Genomic DNA, 10,904 nt, shown 5'->3' with positions numbered 1-10,904 from the left:
CCCAGCCCCGCACCCTGCTCCCAGGAGGGCCGGCCTCTGGGCGCGGGGGTCGAGTCAGGCCTGGCCTGGGAGGGGGGGAGGCCCCCACGCCTTTCTTGGGGAGCATTCCTGCCGCCTTGAGGAATGGACTGGTTTGTCAGACTCCGAGCGCCTCCATCTAATGACGGGCTTAGGGGCCGCCTGGGTCGCTGTGGTCGCTGCGATCCTCGCTCCACGTCACCAGGGAGTTGGCGGCTCCCTCCCGGTGCCCATCCCCTGCGGTGCCGGGGCAGAGACAGCCCTTCTCGCCGGGACTCCGGTGCTTTACCGGCCCCAAACGTTCCAGAATGGCCGCTTTTTACATTACTTGGTGCTTGCTTTTGGCGCCACGGCCTCAGTGAAGTCACTTTTGATGGATTCTAGAACTTAACTGTCGCGGAGGCAGTCAAAGACGGAGTCCTCAAGGACCCGGGTGGCGGAGATTCCATTTACCAGATTGATTCCTAAAAAATGTCCCCATCAAACGTCACCCCCCACGTTTGATCGCTGTCCTCGGGCCTCACCTCTCTCCCGGGAGCAAGGCTGAGATCCAGGAAGTCAGCAAACACCAAAAAGACCTTTGAGCGATCCCGATGGATGTGACAAAGTCCGTGTCCTGAAACCAGCGTGTCAGGCTGGAGGCGATCTCTCCATTTGTGCGTCGTTCTGAGGGGTTCCGCTGTGTGATTTCCGATGACAGCAGAGTCATAGCTGCGAGGGCTGACATTTGAGCACTTGCCTGCTGGGCGGTGAGCTGAGTGCCTTTGGTGGCTCATCCCTGCAGCCCTTAAAACAGCGGTTCTCAACCTGTGGGTCGCGACCCCTTTGGGGGTCGAACGACCCTTTCACAGAGGTCGCCTAAGACCATCGGGAAACACATATTGAATATATAATTACATATTGTTTTTGTGATTCATCACTATGCTTTAATTATGTTCAATTTGTAACAATGAAAATACATCCTGCATATGAGATATTTACAGTACGATTCATAACAGTAGCAAAATTACAGTTATGAAGTAGCAACGAAAATAATTTTATGGTTGGGGGTCACCACAACATGAGGAACTGTATTAGAGGGTCGCGGCATCAGGAAGGTTGAGAACCACCTAAGGCTTTAAGGCTTAAAATAACCTGACGCAGGTGCTATTGCTTCCATTCTGTGGAGGAGGAACTGAGTCTAGGGAGGTGAGACACTCAGTGGTAGAGCCAGGATTAAAACAGGCAATCGGTAACACGCAATTAAGGATTTTGAAATATCTGTGTATTTTGTCCTAAGTCATTTCAGTGTAAATGTTTGATGCCAGACCAGTTACTTAGGTCATTTTTCGTTGCACTCAGAAAATTATTTTTCCTGCTTTTTGAGATGTAATTGACATATTGTGTTAGTTTTTTGTGTACAACATTTGATATATGTGTATTTTGCAAAGTAATTATCACAGTAAGTTTAGTTAACATTACCCACCACAGGTAGTTACAGTTTTCTTTCTTGTGATGAGAACTTTTAAGATCTGCTGTCTTAGCAACTTTCAGATACACAACACAGTTTTGTTAACTATGGACACCGTGCTGTGCATTACACTCTGGGACTTACTTACCTTATGACTGGAAATTTATACCTTTAGAACGCCTCTGTTTTGCACACCCCTCCCACACACACCCAGGAAATGTTACTTTTAATCTTTATTTTTACTCCAAAATTTTTGGATGAGTCTCTTCATTTTCTTTCACATGTTTCTCAGAATCCCTGCCTCTGTCAAGTCATGAAGTTGAAGCATGATGTCTCCTAAACGTGTATGTAAACTAAGATGTTGGACAACCCCAGATAGAAAATTCTTTTTTAATCCACCCGAGGATATTTTTCCACTGATTTTTAGGAAGGGAGAGGGAGAGACAGAGAGAAACATCATGTGAAAAAGATAGGAGAGAGACATCAATCGGTTGCCTCTCACATGCGCCCTGACCAGGGCCCAGGCTGGGGAGGAGCCTGTAACCAAGGTATGTGCCCTTGATCAGAATCAAACCCGGGACCCTTCAGTCCGAAGGCCGACACTATCCACTGAGCCAAACCGGCTATGGCTAGGAAATTCTTAAGGGAACCTTGAGTAATAAAGAAAAAACGAGTTTGTTATTTTGTTTGTTTTTAATATTCACTATTTTCATTTGGGAGATTTAGGAAAATATAAAATACTTCAGCCAAAATAATTAGGGAGATAAATAGGTGAGTTCCATTCATGTGTGTTTGTCAAGTATTCCTACAGTTAAGCCTGTAGTTATAGGTCCTTATTAAACTATTTTCCTTGTCAGACTTAGGATCATTTTAGTTCTTATACTTGAGATTTCCTAACCTTTTAAAAATCAAAATTGTGAGGATTATTTTTTCAGAATTAAATGCTAAATTTGACTAGCTGCTTGGTTTTTCCATCCTAAATTATAAAAGTTGTTTAGAGACTTTTGAAAGAGTAAGAATTTGATATGAGTTTCTCAAATAACTGGAATAGGAGACATGCACATCCAGGTTGTGTTTCTCACTTTGAAAATAGTGGTATTGGGGCTCACTTTAGGAATTTGGCACCTGTTGTGAACATGCCTGCAGTTATAGACCAGAGGGTGTTTCCTCTTAGGTAAGGGATGAGGCAGGCTAGTAAGAAGTGGGGGGTTGTTTTCCTGACCGTCTAATTCGAGAGCAGCTGCTTAAAGGACCGATCTTAAAGTGAAGTGGGGGCAGAGGACTTGATCTTGGTCTAGCTCTGTTTGAATTGGCTTGTCCTTGTCTGTGTCTGCCATGGTCATTACAGAGGGGTGCCCCCATGAAATGTGGGTTTCTCATATTCCTGAACAATCGTTGCAACTGGATCCACAGTTTGCTCAAGTTATCACTTTATTCTTGTCCTAAACACTGACCGGCATAGCCTCCGGAGAACAAGCCTGGGTTTTTAGCTACATTTTCCTGTAGGCTGATAGTTATTCGTAGTCCTGTGTCTGTTTTACTTAAATTATTAGTGGAATCCTTCTGAGATCCACGTGCCCCAGCCATCCTCCCCTGGCCTCTCCCTGCCCTCCTCCACCTACTGCTTTGATTGTGGGCTGTAGACTTTTCATCCTACCAAACATGCCAGGAATGTACTGAGTCCCTGCGTTTCTCATAATCTCAGTTTATTTTTGAAGTAAATGGGAAACACCTCATCTTTTATTGTTGTCATTGAGTACTTCTAGAAGCTTTTGCCTCACATTCCCAGCCAGTCTCTTGAGTATTCATTGCTTTTAAACATTTATTGACCACCCACTATGTGCAAGGCACCCGGGACACAACTCAGAGCAGCAGCTTGTAGCTGTCAAAGTTTCTGCTCTCAAGAAAGCTGCAATTTAGTTGAAATAATATACTAGTATAGATGTGTGTACATACATATATATATTTAAAGATAAAAATATAGGGTATTGAGCCATATAAGCAGTCAGTCCTGTGAGTGTGAAGTTGCAGGAAGGATTCGGGGAAGGATCCCTGACTTCCCAACAAGCAGTGTATAAAACCTCTATGAAGAAAGGTATAGGACTTTGCTGATGGACATAGAAGATGACCTGAATGTACGTTCAAACCCTACTTCTGGATGGGACCAAGTAGGCTGGTGAGGAAGCAAGAAGATACGTCTCCCCAGATTAACTTATTCATAATATCATCAAAGTTAAAAGACAGTGAACTGAGAGAAATAATCTGCAAGATATCAAAGTGACAGAGGGTTAAAACCCATAAGATACTCCTACAATTAAAAAAAAAACTGCTAGAAAAATGGACAGAGTTGGCAGTTCACAAGGGAAAGGCAGGGTTGACAACATCTAATGTAGGCAGGGTGTGAAATAAAGGGGACTCTCACCCAGTGTTAGTGAATGTGTAAGGTGGCACAACCTTTCTAGGGGGAGTTCGACAGTGTGCCACACTTCAAGTTGCATATATTTTATCCCAGCAATTCTAGGGAATCTGAACAACAAAAATTGTAATGTATGTGACTAAACTTTATATAATTATAAAGATGTTTGTTGTACCTAATAAGTACAAAGCTGCTACTTCCTAATCAGGATCCCAGGCCAGAAAGAATAAAGGAGAACTGTGTGAGTGTCCTCAAATTCCACAAAAGCAGTTCCTGCTTGGATTCTGCACAACGGGACCAGCTCCAGGCTACATGCTGCCCGTCCCTGTCCTCTGCCCCATGCTCTGCTCAGGAGGCTCTCCCACCCTCTGGGTGGCAGTAAATTAGGGCAGAGCCCAGAGCATATTGCCTCTTTACAGTCACAGAGACAGTATGACTTAGAAACTCTTTGGAAGTATTATCCCAAAATACCACAGAATGAGAATTTACCCCATGACATGAAAGTAAAATGAATTCCATTTTCTTTTGTCGATTTGTTCATTGATTTAGCAAATATTTCCTTAGCCTGCTGTGTGTCAGGCTTAGTGCCCAACACAGATAATACCAAATGGAATAAGCACATCCTGGGCCTTTGAAGATGTCCGTGTCTAGTAGGGGCTTAGGGGAGGGGGGAGACAGGTGACCAGGTCATCACCCTGTATTTGGTAAGTACTGTAATAGGAGATGGGGTAGCAGCTGGCGTGAAGCAGTTCCCATTATGTAATAAACAGCTCTGAGGAGTGGGTCTTCAAAGATGACTTCCAGAGGAAGTGATAGTAAGTTGGGTTGCAAAGGGGAGTGGGAAAAAGCAACATGACAGTCCCTGGTTTTTAGTGTAGGAATGTTGAAACTGGAGGACAAAATTTCAAGTCTGAATGGCTTTCAAATTTCCATTTGAATAAACCTTTTGCACCAAAATTTGCCCATATGTATCCTATAATTTTTTTATTTAAAATATTGGAGTGAACCATATAGGAAGTTCACTAACATTTATCTTTCAAGGCTCCAACAAACACCAAATGTGAATCACAAAGCCCCTGTTCTCCCCCTTCCCATCTTGTCTTCTCTCATATTCTGCGTCAGCAGTAGCGTTGTTGGTTCTCCTCTCCTTTGGAACATTGAACTTTAGTAGGAAAATAAAGTTTCTCATTTCCGGGAGAAAAAGCCAAAAAGAGCAGTCTTAACTGTCTGTAGCTCCACTCTTAGCCTTGAGGTTGGTTACTACTGATGGGTCTGGATTCATTTCTACTTAGGTGTTTTTGTGAATAAGCTAGAACTGCAGTTATTCAAACATAGAAAGTAACATCCTTAGATCCAGGCATTTAATTTCAACAAGCTGCAAAATTGTTCGGTAAAATACTATTTTTTAACATGTGATTTTGCTCTCGAGAGGTGGCTCAGTTGGCTGGGGTTGTGGGTGTGATTCCCTGTCAGGACACGTACCTAGGCTGCAGGTTCAATCCCGATTGGGACGCATGCAGGAGGCAACCAATTGATGTTTCTCTCTCTTTCTTCCTCTGTCTCTAAAATCAATAAACCTATCCTTGGGCAAGGATTTTAAAAACATGGATTTTAACGTTCTGTAGGTGTATTGCTAATTTGCGTGCAATTATTTTATCTTACAGATATGTATCTGCACATGCTTAAATAAGTCTAATGGTGTGAGGTTTGCAGTGTTGATGAGGGTGGATGGGTTCTGAACATCTGAATCCCTTAGTGCATGTCCTTCATCACAAATATCTAGCCAGATGTAGATATCGGAGAAGCCCAGTGCATGCTGTGTGTGTGACCCAGACTTCCCCAGCTGACTCCAGTTGTACCACAGCAGTACTCTGGAGGTGGGTTGGTGATAGGAGGTGAAAACAGTTTCACGGGGTTAAAAAAAAAAGACTGCTGCTTTTGAAGATTGGCTGTGTGAGTGTGAGGTTGGTTGTATGATGAATCTAAGAGATGGAATTTTTAAAAATTGTAATGTGTCCAAGTAAGTGCTGCCCTCACAAAAGAAGTGGCCTTGGAGGCCATACCAGGGGGCTGATGCTCTCTTACCTGAAGCAGTGTTCCTCGTCGCCTCAACCAGAGAGGCAGCTCCATCCTTGAAAGATTTGTCACCACGAGGTCCTGTTTCCTAATGGAAAGAGAGGTGCTAAAGGTGACAGAAAAGTTACAACACTAAATAACAGCAGACTTTTTGAAATAAATCTGTTCCTACATAAAGTGACATATTAGAGAAATAAATGTTCATTTGGACAATGTGCACCCTGGTATGTTGGCTCTGGCCTAATTAAGACACTTTCCTGAGTCGCCCCATCATACTAAGACAACAGTTAGAACCTCCCCAGAGGAGCATGTTCAAGAATGTGAAGGGAAAGAAAAAGGAAATCTCATTTATTTAGAGTCATCCCAGATGTTAGCCTTTGGCCCCTGGTGTCCCATTTTCCAGATCTGCTTTCTGCACAGTGTTACCTACATGCATCAGAGCTCTTCGGGCTTTTCTAACACTTCCCTTTCATTTCTTTAGGTATTTCCGGAAAAAGCCAGCTTCTCTTTGCACTGGTCTTCACAACTCGATACCTGGATCTTTTTACTTCATTCATTTCACTATATAACACATCTATGAAGGTAGGTATGGCATCCAGTGGATTGTATTTCATCCATAATTCACAGACCTATGGAAACATCATTGAGCATGTTATTTTTTCCATTTCAGAGCAGTATCTAGTTAATTAAATGTTTTGCACTTAGAAATTTTTAAATCTTAAGTTCCTTGAGTATGACAAATTTCTAATGCTCTTGATAATCCTATAAGAAAGAGGGGTAAGCCCTGGCCAGTTGGCTCAGTTGGTTGGGCATCATCTCTAAGATGTTGCCAGTTTGATTCCTGGTCAAGGGTACATGCCTGGGTTGCAGGCTCCATCACTGGTAGGGGGTGTGCAGGAGGCAGTTGATTGATGATGTGCTCTCACATCAATGTTTTTCTCTCTCCCCCTCTTCTTTCCTCTCTAAAAATCAATAAATTACTCTTTGGGGGAAAAAAGAGAGAGAGAGAGAGAGAGAGAGAGGGTAACTTTTATGTTTTCAAGCAAAGGGAAATTAGATTCCTGGGAAACCCAGCAAGTCGGTTCAGGACAAGGAATGACAGCACAGGCTCCTCGCTGCAATGCCTTATTTTGCTGCCGAGGGACTATGTTAGCCCTCTACCGCTTTTATTTCCCCCACTAAGTCCATGTTTCATAAGCTTTTGCTGTATGTGCCATCTTTATTATTTTTGCCAAGCTTAAATGATGTCTGTGCCGTAATTTGCTAAGTATGTATTTAAACCTTTTGATTTATCCTCAACATTAGTATCAGTGCTACCTTTAGTGTCTGTATATTTTCCCCAATTCACATTAAAACAAATGTATAACTATTAAAACACAAAATGTTTGCATATACCTAACATTCTGTGTAGCACTGGTGGCTCACACTCCACACTAGGAGAAGCAGTATTGAACTCATACTAACAGAGTTGCCCGCAGGGTTGGGCATTTCCCTAGCATTGAGGACAGGGCAGGAAGCAAGTCATGATCTGGTGGGGAGAGTAGACCAGTGCTCGCCAACCTTTTGGACCTCACGGGTCACCAGTGATCTGCCGACCACCGGTTGGCGACCATTGCTCCAAAGGTTTCTTTAAACCAGCGGTCGCCAACCTTTTGGACCTCACATACCACCATTGGTCCGCGGACCACTAATTGGCGACCGCTGGAGTAGACAGTCATCCCAGTGCTAAATGAATGGCTGTGATTTGTGATGGTTACTATGCAGGAAAAGTAGGGGGCTCTCAGGATGTGAAAAGGAGTCTAATTTCATTCATTCATTCATTCATTCATTCATTTATTCAAGTGTTTAGTGAGTGTTTGTGTGCCAGGCACTGTTGTAGGCATTTGGTTATTGGCACAGCCAAGAAAGTAATGTTTAAGCTGAAGCTTATTGGTGTAGTATTTATGTTTTGGGTTTTTTGTTGTTGTTATTTTTGTTAATCCTCACCTGAGGATATTTTTCCATTGATTTTTAGAGAGAGTGGAAGGGAAGGGGAGAGACAGAGAGAAACATGGATGTGAGAGAGACACATCGATTGGTTGCCTCCACACAAGCCCGGACTAGGGCTGGGGATCAAGCCTGCAACTGAGGTACATGCCCTTGACCGGAATTGAATCCAGGACCCTTCAGTCCTCAGGCCGAGGCTCTATCAACTGAGCCAAACCGGCTAGGGCTTGGTGTGGTATTTGAAACAACTCCCCAACACTTTGTGTCCAAAAGCATTTTAATAAGCACAGGTCAAAGTAGACAGAGCAATATTTGAGTCTGTCATCTTTACTAAAAAGCAAATTTGAGCTGCCTGTAATCATTCCATTCTTCATTACTAAGTGATGGGAGCTTAGTCATTAGGAAATTGGCTTACTTACAAATGCCTGTGTCCCTGCTTGTCCATGCAAGTTAAAACTGCAGGTATTAGAAGTGTGTGAGCAAGAATCCTCCTCCCTCCCCCTCAGGATACCTAGCCTTCAGAAGAATCCTGCTTGATTCTAGTTTCCAAGCACATCCTAAGAATCAGACGAGTACAGTCGAGTTTTATGTGCTCATAGCTTTTTACTTTAAACGCCAAAGCACTGGTGAGTAGAGAAAAGGGGCTGCTCTCCCCAGTGGCTGCTTTCCCTTATGGACATAATCTGGTCAGGCCATAGCCTGGATGCTGGCTGGGAACCCTGGCAACGTGTTCCTCGGCCAGATGTTCTGCTGGTGGAGACTCTGTGTACATTGATTTTGTTTATACATGTAGATTATGTTATTTTATTCATATACATGTATACATATATTTGTGTGTGGAGAGAACTCCAACAGTATAAGATTAATCTTGATTTTTCTTTGGTAGTTCTTTGGTGTTTGGATGGGTATGATCAACAATTTTAATACCTTACTATTTGCAAATACAACCCGTGATGAGGTGCCAGGGACAGTTTAGTGTTTTTGTTTTGTTTTGAAGCAAAACAAAAGGTCTTGATGATTGCTTTCATTGTCCTGTTAAGTCATTTGCCCAAATGCTGCCCCTAATTAAGTTGTGCAAGGTGCTCTTCCTGAGGAGTAGCTGGTAGCCCAGTTGTCTTTACTCACAGGCTAAACCTGCTTTTTGGTTTCTGAGCCTAAAATTCTGGTGTCTGAAAATTGGTGTCATTTCAGAATGTCAGACTTTTCTTTTGGGTTGGATGAATATATGGTGTTTTTTGGGTTGGATGAATGTGCAGAAACATCTATAATAATAAAAGCATAACATGCTAATTAGACCAGACGTCCTTCTGGACGCCCTTCCGGATGACCTTCCTGACGAAGCCAGGGCTGTGAGGGAAGCCCAGGTCCCGGGTACAAGAGGGAAGCCAGTGCTGGCAGCTGGGGGAAGGAAGGCTTAGTCTTGCATGAATTTCGTGCATCGGGCCCCTAGTATTACATAATTATAAACCTTGAACAGCTATACTGCTATGCAGGTGAAATCACTTTCTATCGTAGGCAGCAGTGTTTTACTGCCTACACTTACTTTCGGTTTTGGTTTTGTTAGGTTACCAAAGTTTCATAGCAACAATCTGAAGTTCAGTGTTAAAGTAACATAATTTAAGTAAAAACCATCATTTTATAAAGTTTAAGATGAGTTACATTAATTTATCTTTAAAAAGCAGTACTAAGAAATATAATGATGCTGAAAGTACATTGGTTTTGAACTGCATTGAACTTTGCTTTTTTTTTTCTTAAGCTACATTCTAATAGTTCAAAATGGTATTAAAAATACATTCTCTGGCCCTAACCGGTTTGGCTCAATGGATAGAGCGTCGGCCTGAGGACTCAAGGGTCCTAGGTTCGATTCCAGTCAAGGGCATATACCTTAGTTGTGGGCACATACCCAGTGGGGAGTGTGCAGGAGGCAGCTGATCGATGTTTCTCTCTCATCGATGTTTCTAACTCTCTATCCCTCTCCCTTCCTCTCTGTAAAAAATCAGTAAAATATTTAAAAAAAAATACATTCTCTGGCATTTCACACTTATATTTAAGATACGATCCAGCAATCCCATTCCTAGGTATTTACCCAAGGGAAATGAAAAATCACACAAAAGCCTGTACACAAATGTTTATAGCAGCTTTTATCCCCCAAGCTGGAAACAGTCCACCTGTCCTTAACTGGTGAGTGGATGAACAGACTGGTAACTCACACAGTAGGCTGCCGCTGCTGCTGAACAGCAGAAAGGAGTCACTTGTTTTATTAATACACCAGCAACATGGATGGATCTCAGATGCATAATGCTAATTGAAAGAAGCTGGTCTTAAAGTCAGCATATTGTATGATTCCATTTTTGCAGCATTCTAGAAAACTCAAAACTACAGAGACCAAGGACAGATCAGAGATTGCCAGAGGTCAGGCCTGGGGGGAAGGCTTAACCACTGAGGGGCAGCATGAGGGAATTTTGTGGGGTGACAGTACTGATCTGTTTCTTGATTATGGTGGTGGTTATATGACTCATAGAACTATATACACCCCCCAAAGTGATTTTTACTATACTTAAATTTTTAAAAATATGTTTTTATTGATTTTATAGAGAAAAAAAGGGAGAGGGAGAGAAATATCAATGAGGGAGAATCACCGAGCCAGCAAACCAGGCATGTGCCCTGATGGGAATTGAACCTGTAGCCTCTTGGTGCATGGGACCACACTCAACCAATGGAGCCACACTGGCTGGGCTATATTTAAATTTTTAAATTAAAACAATTCTATATAATAAAAGCCTAATATGCAAATTGACCGAACAGCTGAACAAATGGTGGACTGACTGGTCGCTATGATGTACACTGACCACCAGGGGGCAGACGCACAGAGGGAGGCGACCAGCAGCAGCGAGTTGGGGGTGGGGATGGCAGGGGGTGGAGTAGGCGAGCAGGCAGCACCAGGCCTCCAGCCAGGGC

The sequence above is a fragment of the Myotis brandtii genome, unplaced genomic scaffold (assembly GCF_000412655.1).
Source record: "Myotis brandtii unplaced genomic scaffold, ASM41265v1 scaffold6, whole genome shotgun sequence".
NCBI classification, from domain to species: Eukaryota; Metazoa; Chordata; class Mammalia; order Chiroptera; family Vespertilionidae; genus Myotis; species Myotis brandtii.
The sequence above is the reverse complement of the archived record's forward strand: the minus strand, read 5'-3'. Positions refer to the sequence as shown.